This window comes from Urocampus carinirostris, unplaced genomic scaffold, assembly GCF_059441175.1.
Source record: "Urocampus carinirostris isolate Australia breed hairy pipefish unplaced genomic scaffold, RoL_Ucar_1.0 HiC_scaffold_198, whole genome shotgun sequence".
In the NCBI taxonomy this organism is placed as follows: domain Eukaryota; kingdom Metazoa; phylum Chordata; class Actinopteri; order Syngnathiformes; family Syngnathidae; genus Urocampus; species Urocampus carinirostris.
Window position 1 is genome coordinate 12,501 of NW_028283298.1, and position 12,167 is coordinate 24,667.

General features: G+C 58.7%; 3 non-coding genes across 3 annotated transcripts in view; all 3 read right to left on the minus strand.

Annotated features, from left to right (window-relative positions):
• Positions 1–481, minus strand: part of LOC148344900 (28S ribosomal RNA) — a 4,530-nt gene extending 4,049 nt beyond the window's left edge. Inside the window, exon 1 of the ribosomal RNA XR_015849016.1 lies at positions 1–481. This exon is cut by the window's left edge and continues 4,049 nt beyond it. This is a non-coding gene — a ribosomal RNA (28S ribosomal RNA).
• A 564-nt stretch (positions 482–1,045) lies between these two features.
• LOC148344901 (5.8S ribosomal RNA) lies at positions 1,046–1,199 on the minus strand. The gene has a single exon (XR_015849014.1). It is a non-coding gene; the product is annotated as a 5.8S ribosomal RNA (ribosomal RNA).
• Positions 1,200–2,541: 1,342 nt separating this feature from the next.
• LOC148344902 (18S ribosomal RNA) lies at positions 2,542–4,528 on the minus strand. The gene has a single exon (XR_015849015.1). It is a non-coding gene; the product is annotated as an 18S ribosomal RNA (ribosomal RNA).
• Positions 4,529–12,167: the final 7,639 nt, after the last annotated feature.

Sequence of the window (12,167 nt, forward strand, 5' to 3'; positions counted from 1 at the left end):
TGGCGCCGCCGGGTTGAGTCCCCCGAGCAGACTGCGCGGGCCCCACCCGTTTACCTCTTAACGGTTTCACGCCCTGTTGAACTCTCTCTTCAAAGTTCTTTTCAACTTTCCCTCAAGGTACTTGTCGACTATCGGTCTCGTGCCAGTATTTAGCCTTAGATGGAGTTTACCACCCGCTTTGGGCTGCATTCACAAGCAACCCGACTCCGAGAAGGCCTCGCCCCGGCGAGCCGGGGGCCGCTACCGGCCTCACACCGTCCCTGGGCTGAGCCTCTATCAGAAGGACTCGGGCCCCCGAGCGGCGCCGGGCTAAAGCGGCCTTCCGTACGCCACATTTCCCTCGCCCTACCGCAGGGCGGGGATTCGGCGCTGGGCTTTTCCCTCTTCGCTCGCCGCTACTGAGGGAATCCTGGTTAGTTTCTTTTCCTCCGCTTAGTAATATGCTTAAATTCAGCGGGTCGTCTCGTCTGATCTGAGGGCGTGCGCGTAGAGCTGTGCGGTCGGGGCCGGCGCCGGGACCGGCGCCGCCGCCATACGGCCGTTGTGATCCGTGCGGGGATCCGCTTGCTCGGCGACCCTCGCCGAGAGCAGCCCCGCGCCGCACGGACACGCGACACCGACGGGCGGACGGACGCCGAGGCGCCGACCGGGACCTTTACCTGAGGAGGGCGCCGAGCGCCGCCGCCATACGGGCCGCCGCGCGGAGCCGCGCGCGCGGAGCACCTTCTCGGTATGCTAAGTACCAGCCGTACTCACCGGCAGCCGAGAAGCACCTCCGGACGCGCGGACGCGCGACACCGACGGGCGGACGGACACGGAGCGCCGCCCGAGTCTGTATTTGAGGGTACGAAGGGACGGGGGTCCCTGCGAAACCCCAGCCGCGGAGTGGGCGGGGACACGGGTCGCGCGCCACCCGCCGGGCGGACCGGCGGAATGTCGCGGAGGGCCCGAGCCTCGCCCGCGCGGACCGGGTTCTCGCGCCACCCGCCGGACGGACCGGCGGAATGTCGCGGAGGGCCCGGCCCGCGTCCGATCGATTGGAAAGCGCCGCTCAGACAGGCGTGGCCCCGGGGTAAAACCGGGGCCGCAATGTGCGTTCAAAGTGTCGATGATCAATGTGTCCTGCAAATCACATTAGTTCTCGCAGCTAGCTGCGTTCTTCATCGACGCACGAGCCGAGTGATCCACCGCTAAGAGTCGTACGTTTGGGCCCTTTTACGTCCGCCCGGGACGATCGGAGACAAATTCACGACAGGGTTTGTACCGGAGACGAACGCGCCGCGGGTGCCGTTCGGTCGCTCCCGCGAGCGAGCCCCTAACCCGCGGCGCGGTTACCGACGGGCGCGATACGCGCGACGCCGCGACGAGCCGAGCGGGTCGGGCGCGCGGCGCTGAGGCCGGCGCCCGGCGTCTCCCGCTCGGGGCCGCGACGGCGCCCGAGACGTGCGTCGGCCCGGGTAGGTCGGGCGCTCGGCGCTGAGGCCGGCGCCCGGCGTCTCCCGCTCGGGCCTGACACGACTCGGCGACCGGACTCGCCGGGTAGGTCGGGGGCTCGGCGCTGAGGCCGGCCCCCGGCGTCTCCTACCCGGACCCCGGAAGGCCATCCGACTTGGAAGCCCCGCCGCGCCGCGAAGCGACGCTTTGGGTGTTGCTACCCGTCAGCGAGTGGGTTTGGTTTACAAGGGCGGCGCGACCGCGCTGACACCGAGGGGGGACTGGCCCCCGACCCGGCCGCGGCCTGCCCGGACTATGGATGGACAGAGGAGACCGCGGCGGACCGCGCGGAACCGAACCCCCGGTGTCCGGAGCCCCGGGAGGGACTCCGGTGTCCGGGGGCCGGCCCACGCGCGCGCTACGCGGCCCCTCGAGGGCTCCGGCCGACGGACGCGTTTGGCCGGGGAAAAAGGTAGCCGGTGGGAGCACCGTTTCGTCGCCCTGAACCTTCGTCTCGGGCGGGCGTCCCGACGCCGCCGCCATACGGCCGTTGTGATCCGTGCGGGGATCCGCTTGCTCGGCGACCCTCGCCGAGAGCAGCCCCGCGCCGCACGGACACGCGACACCGACGGGCGGACGGACGCCGGGGCGCCGGCCCGAACCGTTACCTTTAAAGGACGGGAGGTCGTCGAGGCGAGTGCCGCCCCGGAAGCGCGCGCCGGAAGCGCGAGAACCGCGCCGAGCTAGGGTCGTCGGCAGAGGGGGATTCCCCGGTTACGGGGGTCCCGCGCACGGCCGCCGCCTTTCGCCCGTCGCTGGCGGTCGCCTGTCGTCGCGCCGCGCCGCGCTACTGGGGTCGTCGGACGAGCGCGCTACCCCGCTCGCACGGAGGTAGCGCGACATCGCCCGCCGCCTTTTCTCGCGTCGCGCCGCGCCGCGTGGCGCCCGCCGAACTCGCTCCGACGCGCGGCCCGGGAGTGACCCGCGCCGCGCCCCCCGTCCCGTCCCGTCCCGGTCTACCCTCTTCCTCCGCCTGCGACGACCCGCCGCCCTCGGCGTCTGGCTCGTCGGGGGTGTACCGAGGCGGATCTGCTGCCGCTCGTACGTTAATGATCCTTCTGCAGGTTCACCTACAGAAACCTTGTTACGACTTTTACTTCCTCTAGATAGTCAAGTTCGACCGTCTTCTGGCACACCGCCGGAGCCGGGGCCGGCCCCGGCGGGGACTATCCGAGGACCTCACTAAGCCATCCGATCGGTAGTAGCGACGGGCGGTGTGTACAAAGGGCAGGGACTTAATCAACGCAGGCTAATGACCCGCGCTTACTGGGAATTCCTCGTTGGTGGGAAATAATTGCAATCCCCAGGCCCTGTCACGAGCGGGGTTCATAGGATTACCCGCGCCTGCCGGCGCGGGGATAGACGACGCGCTTATACGCTCAGTGTGGCGCGCGTGCAGCCCCGGACATCTAAGGGCATCACAGACCTGTTATTGCTCATTCTCGTGTGGCTGAGAGCCACTTGTCCCTCTAAGAAGTTTTCTGCCGCCGACCGCGCGGGGGGCCGCGGTACTATTTAGTATGTTTGAGTCTCGTTCGTTATCGGAATTAACCAGACAAATCGCTCCACCAACTACGAACGGCCATGCACCACCACCCACGGTATCGAGAAAGAGCCTTCAATCTGTCAATCCTTTCCGTGTCCGGGCCGGGTGAGGTTTCCCGTGTTGAGTCAAATTAAGCCGCATGCTCCACTCCTGGTGGTGCCCTTCCGTCAATTCCTTTAAGTTTCAGCTTTGCAACAATACTCCCCCCGGAACCCAGACACTTGGTCGGTTTCCCGGGTGCTGCTCGGCGGGTCATGGGAATAACGCCGCCGGATCGCGAGTCGGCATCGTTTATGGTCGGAACTAGGACGGTATCTGATCGTCTTCGAACCTCCGACTTTCGTTCTTGATTAATGAAAACATTCTTGGCAAATGCTTTCGCTCTCGTCCGTCTTGCGCCGGTCCAAGAATTTCACCTCTAGCGGCGCAGTACGAATGCCCCCGGCCGTCCCTCTTAATCATGGCCCCAGTTCATGACAACCCACAAAATAGAACCGGAGTCCTATTCCATTATTCCCAGCTGCGATATGCAGGGGCGGCCGTGTGGCCTGCTTTGAACACTCTAATTTCCTCAAAGTAAACGCTTCGGGCCCCGCGAGTGACACCCAGCGAAGGGCATCACGGGGGCTTTTGCCGAGAGGCAGGGGCTGGGACAGACGGATGCACGCCTCGCGGCGGACCGTCAGCTCGCGTCCCGGGGTCCAACTAGGAGCTTTTTAACTGCAGCAACTTTAAAATACGCTATTGGAGCTGGAATTACCGCGGCTGCTGGCACCAGACTTGCCCTCCAATGGATGCTGGCCGATGGGTTTGTGTTCGGCTCATTCCAATTACGGAGACTCGAACGAGTCCCGTATTGTTATTTTTCGTCACTACCTCCCCGTGTCGGGAGTGGGTAATTTGCGCGCCTGCTGCCTTCCTTGGATGTGGTAGCCGTTTCTCATGCTCCCTCTCCGGAATCGAACCCTGATTCCCCGTTACCCGTGGTCACCATGGTAGGCGCAGAGTCTACCATCGAAAGTTGATAGGGCAGACATTCGAATGAGTCGTCGCCGCCTCGGGTGGGCGAGCGATCGGCACGAGGTTATCCTGAGTCAACACAAAGGGGGGGCCGGGCCGGCGGAACGAGGACCGGCGCGCGCGGAGCCGCCCGCGCCGCTTACGCCCCCGCCCGGAGAGGCGGAGGCCGGACGCGGGGGACGCGCGCGACGGCTGAGCCCCCGCCCGCCGGACACCGCGTGGGTTTTTGTGTCTGATAAATGCACGCGTCCCCGGGGCGAGGCCGGAGCCCCGCCCGCGAGTCGGCGCTCGTTTGCATGTATTAGCTCTGGATTTGCCACAGTTATCCAAGTAACGGTGGAGCGATCAAAGGAACCATAACTGATTTAATGAGCCGTTCGCAGTTTCACTGTACTGGCCATTCGTACTTAGACATGCATGGCTTAATCTTGAAAACAAGCATATGCTACTGGCAGGATCAACCAGAGTGCGTCTGCCGCCGGGGGGGCGCTGCTGGTGGCGGTGCGGCCCTGGTCCGGGACGAGGCTGTGGCTACAGCCGGGCCCGGGGGGCCGCGCGACACTCGTATACGTTCGGACGGGCTGACGAGCGGGTGTCGTGAAACGATGTTTCGCGCGGAGCCCTAGCACGCGTGGCGTCGGGCTCCGCGACGGTCGGACGTCTGGGTGTGGCTCGAGACGGAAGCTCGACCTCGGTTCGTCTTGGTTCTGCCGCCAAAAGGTTCACGCCGAGGCATGGTTTCGCAAGAGGGCCCCGCGAGTGCCAGCCGTGGATCCCGCCTCACTCGTAACTCGTATCGGATTCGTCCGGCCTCACTTTCGTTCGCACATCGGACAGTTATACGTGTGCTTTAGTAGCTTCCGTTCCCTCTTAGTGAGGCCGTCCGTACGTACCGCCCCAGCTCTTTCTGAGGCGGGTATCCACTCGGCTCGGGGGGGCCCAACGTTTGCCTAGTATCCTCGGCGCTGGAGCTTGACCCGCAAAGCCGGAGGAGCCGCACGCCCGAACACCGGCTTGCGCCGGCCGACGTGGGCCCTCCGAGGCGGGTCTCGTGTGCCAATCGCTCAGTTGGGGAACCGGCAGGCCCGTGGGCCGACGCCGGCTCACCCGGGGGTGAAGGGTGCTTCGATGGAGGCCCCCTGTCAGCCTCCGCGGAAGTCCGGCTTCAATACTTTAAAGTTTGAAAAACTTAGACATTTTTCGAGAACCGGAGCTTAGAGGGGTACATGCAAAAGCCAGGGCCGCGGGAAGCGCCCTAAATACTTCAATACTTTAAAATTTGAAAAACTTAGAAATTTTTCGAGAACCGGCATCTTCCCTCGGTAATTGCGAGATGCGAGGCCGCCCCTAGCCTCTGCTCTGTCGGACTCAATGGTCACGGGTGGCCGCTGATTAGCCCTGGTGCTCACCTCTCAAAATTGCGAGTCCCTAATATAATTCTGGCTGTCGGCTGGAGAAGGGGGTATAAAATCGGCACTTGAGGGAACGCCGGGCCCTCAAGTTCGGGGCCCTCTAGCGGATTTTTGAGGTACTGCACTCCCATTGGAAATGCATGGGCGCTCCGTCCACTACCATGTAATTCCCTCACAATATCTGCCCCTGCGTGGCCGCGGGATGCTACTGCAGCCCCGTTGGTAATGAATGGGCCTTTCGGAGGCCATAAATACAGCGCCGCTGCATGGATTTTGGCGGTACTGCTGCTGTCGCTGAAAATACATGGACCCGTCTGAATGAATGGGCCTTTCGGAGGCCATAAACTCAGCGCCTCTGCATGGATTTTGGCGGTACTGCGGCTGTCGCTGAAAATACATGGACCCGTCTGAATGAATGGGCCTTTCGGAGGCCATAAATCCAGCGCCGCTGCATGGATTTTGGCGGTACTGCGGCTGTCGCTGAAAATACATGGACCCGTCTGAATGAATGGACAAAATATAAATCAGACACTACAGAACACAAGCATAATCCAAGATTACAAAATCATCTCAGCCTTTAAAAGAAACAAAAACCTGAAAGACTACTTAGTAAAAAGTAAATTACCAGAAATCAACATAACACAAACGCAGGGCCCCACATTCTACAAACAAGCCACCACAGTTAGGAACACCGTCACCAACACAAACTACCTAATTAAACAAACAATCACACCTGCTACGGAAAACTGAAAATACATGGACCCGTCTGAATGTATGGGCCTTTCAGAGGCCATAAACTCAGCCAGCGCCGGGCCAGTGTTTGGGGTATTGTGCCCGCCACTAGTGGCTGAATACATAATAATAATAATAATAATAATAATTCCCTTGTATTGTCATTCTGTGTAACAATGTACACAGAACGAAATGTCGATTGCACTGGGCTAGTGTTGAGGGAACGTCGGGCCCTCAAGTTCGGTGGCTTGGAGCGGATTTTTGAGGTACTGCACTCCCATTGGAAATGCATGGGCGCTCCGTCCACTACCATGTAATTCCCTCACAATATCTGCCCCTGCGTGGCCGCGGGATGCTACTGCAGCCCCGTTGGTAATGAATGGGCCTTTCGGAGGCCATAAATACAGCGCCGCTGCATGGATTTTGGCGGTACTGCTGCTGTCGCTGAAAATACATGGACCCGTCTGAATGAATGGGCCTTTCGGAGGCCATAAACTCAGCGCCTCTGCATGGATTTTGGCGGTACTGCGGCTGTCGCTGAAAATACATGGACCCGTCTGAATGAATGGGCCTTTCGGAGGCCATAAATTCAGCGCCGCTGCATGGATTTTGGCGGTACTGCGGCTGTCGCTGAAAATACATGGACCCGTCTGAATGAATGGACAAAATATAAATCAGACACTACAGAACACAAGCATAATCCAAGATTACAAAATCATCTCAGCCTTTAAAAGAAACAAAAACCTGAAAGACTACTTAGTAAAAAGTAAATTACCAGAAATCAACATAACACAAACGCAGGGCCCCACATTCTACAAACAAGCCACCACAGTTAGGAACACCGTCACCAACACAAACTACCTAATTAAACAAACAATCACACCTGCTACGGAAAACTGAAAATACATGGACCCGTCTGAATGTATGGGCCTTTCGGAGGCCATAAACTCAGCCAGCGCCGGGCCAGTGTTTGGGGTATTGTGCCCGCCACTAGTGGCTGAATACATAATAATAATAATAATAATAATAATAATTCCCTTGTATTGTCATTCTGTGTAACAATGTACACAGAACGAAATGTCGATTGCACTGGGCTAGTGTTGAGGGAACGTCGGGCCCTCAAGTTCGGTGGCTTGGAGCGGATTTTTGAGGTACTGCACTCCCATTGGAAATGCATGGGCGCTCCGTCCACTACCATGTAATTCCCTCACAATATCTGCCCCTGCGTGGCCGCGGGATGCTACTGCAGCCCCGTTGGTAATGAATGGGCCTTTCGGAGGCCATAAATACAGCGCCGCTGCATGGATTTTGGCGGTACTGCTGCTGTCGCTGAAAATACATGGACCCGTCTGAATGAATGGGCCTTTCGGAGGCCATAAACTCAGCGCCTCTGCATGGATTTTGGCGGTACTGCGGCTGTCGCTGAAAATACATGGACCCGTCTGAATGAATGGGCCTTTCGGAGGCCATAAATCCAGCGCCGCTGCATGGATTTTGGCGGTACTGCGGCTGTCGTTGAAAATACATGGACCCGTCTGAATGAATGGGCCTTTCGGATTCCATAAACCCAGCGCCGCTGCATGGATTTTGGCGGTACTGCGGCTGTCGCTGAAAATACATGGACCCGTCTGAATGAATGGGCCTTTCGGAGGCCATAAACTCAGCGCCGCTGCATGGATTTTGGCGGTACTGCGGCTGTCGCTGAAAATACATGGACCCGTCTGAATGAATGGACAAAATATAAATCAGACACTACAGAACACAAGCATAATCCAAGATTACAAAATCATCTCAGCCTTTAAAAGAAACAAAAACCTGAAAGACTACTTAGTAAAAAGTAAATTACCAGAAATCAACATAACACAAACGCAGGGCCCCACATTCTACAAACAAGCCACCACAGTTAGGAACACCGTCACCAACACAAACTACCTAATTAAACAAACAATCACACCTGCTACGGAAAACTGAAAATACATGGACCCGTCTGAATGTATGGGCCTTTCGGAGGCCATAAACTCAGCCAGCGCCGGGCCAGTGTTTGGGGTATTGTGCCCGCCACTAGTGGCTGAATACATAATAATAATAATAATAATAATAATTCCCTTGTATTGTCATTCTGTGTAACAATGTACACAGAACGAAATGTCGATTGCACTGGGCTAGTGTTGAGGGAACGTCGGGCCCTCAAGTTCGGTGGCTTGGAGCGGATTTTTGAGGTACTGCACTCCCATTGGAAATGCATGGGCGCTCCGTCCACTACCATGTAATTCCCTCACAATATCTGCCCCTGCGTGGCCGCGGGATGCTACTGCAGCCCCGTTGGTAATGAATGGGCCTTTCGGAGGCCATAAATACAGCGCCGCTGCATGGATTTTGGCGGTACTGCTGCTGTCGCTGAAAATACATGGACCCGTCTGAATGAATGGGCCTTTCGGAGGCCATAAACTCAGCGCCTCTGCATGGATTTTGGCGGTACTGCGGCTGTCGCTGAAAATACATGGACCCGTCTGAATGAATGGGCCTTTCGGAGGCCATAAATCCAGCGCCGCTGCATGGATTTTGGCGGTACTGCGGCTGTCGCTGAAAATACATGGACCCGTCTGAATGTATGGGCCTTTCGGAGGCCATATACTCAGCTGAAGGTTGAGAACTTGGCTAGTGTTTGGGGACTTGTGCCCGCCACTAGTGGCTGAAATCCGGGCCGGTGTTTGGGGAATTGTGCGCGTATTATCGGGCCGGTGTTTGGGGATATGCGCGCGTATTATCGGACCGGTGTTTGGGGAATCGTGCCCGCCACTAGTGGCTGAATCCCGGGCTAGTGTTGGGGGACTTGTGCCCGCCAATAGTGGCTGAAATCCGCGCCGGTGTTTGGGGAATTGTGCGCGTATTATCGGGCCGGTGTTTGGGGATATGCGCGCGTATTATCGGACCGGTGTTTGGGGATTTGTGCCCGCCACTAGTGGCTGAGAACTTGGCTAGTGTTTGGGGACTTGTGCCCGCCACTAGTGGCTGAAATCCGGGCCGGTGTTTGGGGAATTGTGCGCGTATTATCGGGCCGGTGTTTGGGGATATGCGCGCGTATTATCGGACCGGTGTTTGGGGAATCGTGCCCGCCACTAGTGGCTGAATCCCGGGCTAGTGTTGGGGGACTTGTGCCCGCCAATAGTGGCTGAAATCCGGGCCGGTGTTTGGGGAATTGTGCGCATATTATCGGGCCGGTGTTTGGGGATATGCGCGCGTATTATCGGACCGGTGTTTGGGGAATCGTGCCCGCCACTAGTGGCTGAATCCCGGGCTAGTGTTGGGGGACTTGTGCCCGCCACTAGTGGCTGAAATCCGGGCCGGTGTTTGGGGAATTGTGCGCATATTATCGGGCCGGTGTTTGGGGATATGCGCGCGTATTATCGGGCCGGTGTTTGGGGATATGCGCGCGTATTATCGGACCGGTGTTTGGGGAATCGTGCCCGCCACTAGTGGCTGAATCCCGGGCTAGTGTTGGGGGACTTGTGCCCGCCACTAGTGGCTGAAATCCGGGCCGGTGTTTGGGGAATTGTGCGCATATTATCGGGCCGGTGTTTGGGGATATGCGCGCGTATTATCGGGCCGGTGTTTGGGGATATGCGCGCGTATTATCGGACCGGTGTTTGGGGATATGCGCGCGTATTATCGGACCGGTGTTTGGGGAATCGTGCCCGCCACTAGTGGCTGAATCCCGGGCTAGTGTTGGGGGACTTGTGCCCGCCAATAGTGGCTGAAATCCGCGCCGGTGTTTGGGGAATTGTGCGCGTATTATCGGGCCGGTGTTTGGGGATATGCGCGCGTATTATCGGACCGGTGTTTGGGGAATCGTGCCCGCCACTAGTGGCTGAATCCCGGGCTAGTGTTGGGGGACTTGTGCCCGCCAATAGTGGCTGAAATCCGCGCCGGTGTTTGGGGAATTGTGCGCGTATTATCGGGCCGGTGTTTGGGGATATGCGCGCGTATTATCGGACCGGTGTTTGGGGAATCGTGCCCGCCACTAGTGGCTGAATCCCGGGCTAGTGTTGGGGGACTTGTGCCCGCCAATAGTGGCTGAAATCCGCGCCGGTGTTTGGGGAATTGTGCGCGTATTATCGGGCCGGTGTTTGGGGATATGCGCGCGTATTATCGGACCGGTGTTTGGGGAATTGTGCCCGCCACTAGTGGCTGAATCCCGGGCTAGTGTTGGGGGACTTGTGCCCGCCAATAGTGGCTGAAATCCGCGCCGGTGTTTGGGGAATTGTGCGCGTATTATCGGGCCGGTGTTTGGGGATATGCGCGCGTATTATCGGACCGGTGTTTGGGGAATTGTGCCCGCCACTAGTGGCTGAATCCCGGGCTAGTGTTGGGGGACTTGTGCCCGCCAATAGTGGCTGAAATCCGCGCCGGTGTTTGGGGAATTGTGCGCGTATTATCGGGCCGGTGTTTGGGGATATGCGCGCGTATTATCGGACCGGTGTTTGGGGAATTGTGCCCGCCACTAGTGGCTGAGAACTGGGCTAGTGTTGGGGGACTTGTGCCCTCCAATAGTGGCTGAAATCCGCGCCGGTGTTTGGGGAATTGTGCGCGTATTATCGGGCCGGTGTTTGGGGATATGCGCGCGTATTATCGGACCGGTGTTTGGGGAATCGTGCCCGCCACTAGTGGCTGAATCCCGGGCTAGTGTTGGGGGACTTGTGCCCGCCAATAGTGGCTGAAATCCGCGCCGGTGTTTGGGGAATTGTGCGCGTATTATCGGGCCGGTGTTTGGGGAATTGCGCGCGTATTATCGGGCCGGTGTTTGGGGATATGCGCGCGTATTATCGGACCGGTGTTTGGGGAATCGTGCCCGCCACTAGTGGCTGAATCCCGGGCTAGTGTTGGGGGACTTGTGCCCGCCAATAGTGGCTGAAATCCGCGCCGGTGTTTGGGGATATGCGCGCGTATTATCGGGCCGGTGTTTGGGGATATGCGCGCGTATTATCGGACCGGTGTTTGGGGAATTGTGCGCGTATTATCGGGCCGGTGTTTGGGGATATGCGCGCGTATTATCGGACCGGTGTTTGGGGAATTGTGCCCGCCACTAGTGGCTGAGAACTGGGCTAGTGTTGGGGGACTTGTGCCCTCCAATAGTGGCTGAAATCCGCGCCGGTGTTTGGGGAATTGTGCGCGTATTATCGGGCCGGTGTTTGGGGATATGCGCGCGTATTATCGGACCGGTGTTTGGGGAATCGTGCCCGCCACTAGTGGCTGAATCCCGGGCTAGTGTTGGGGGACTTGTGCCCGCCAATAGTGGCTGAAATCCGCGCCGGTGTTTGGGGAATTGTGCGCGTATTATCGGGCCGGTGTTTGGGGAATTGCGCGCGTATTATCGGGCCGGTGTTTGGGGATATGCGCGCGTATTATCGGACCGGTGTTTGGGGAATCGTGCCCGCCACTAGTGGCTGAATCCCGGGCTAGTGTTGGGGGACTTGTGCCCGCCAATAGTGGCTGAAATCCGCGCCGGTGTTTGGGGATATGCGCGCGTATTATCGGGCCGGTGTTTGGGGATATGCGCGCGTATTATCGGACCGGTGTTTGGGGAATTGCGCGCGTATTATCGGGCCGGTGTTTGGGGATATGCGCGCGTATTATCGGACCGGTGTTTGGGGAATCGTGCCCGCCACTAGTGGCTGAATCCCGGGCTAGTGTTGGGGGACTTGTGCCCGCCAATAGTGGCTGAAATCCGCGCCGGTGTTTGGGGATATGCGCGCGTATTATCGGGCCGGTGTTTGGGGATATGCGCGCGTATTATCGGACCGGTGTTTGGGGAATTGTGCGCGTATTATCGGGCCGGTGTTTGGGGATATGCGCGCGTATTATCGGACCGGTGTTTGGGGAATTGTGCCCGCCACTAGTGGCTGAGAACTGGGCTAGTGTTGGGGGACTTGTGCCCTCCAATAGTGGCTGAAATCCGCGCCGGT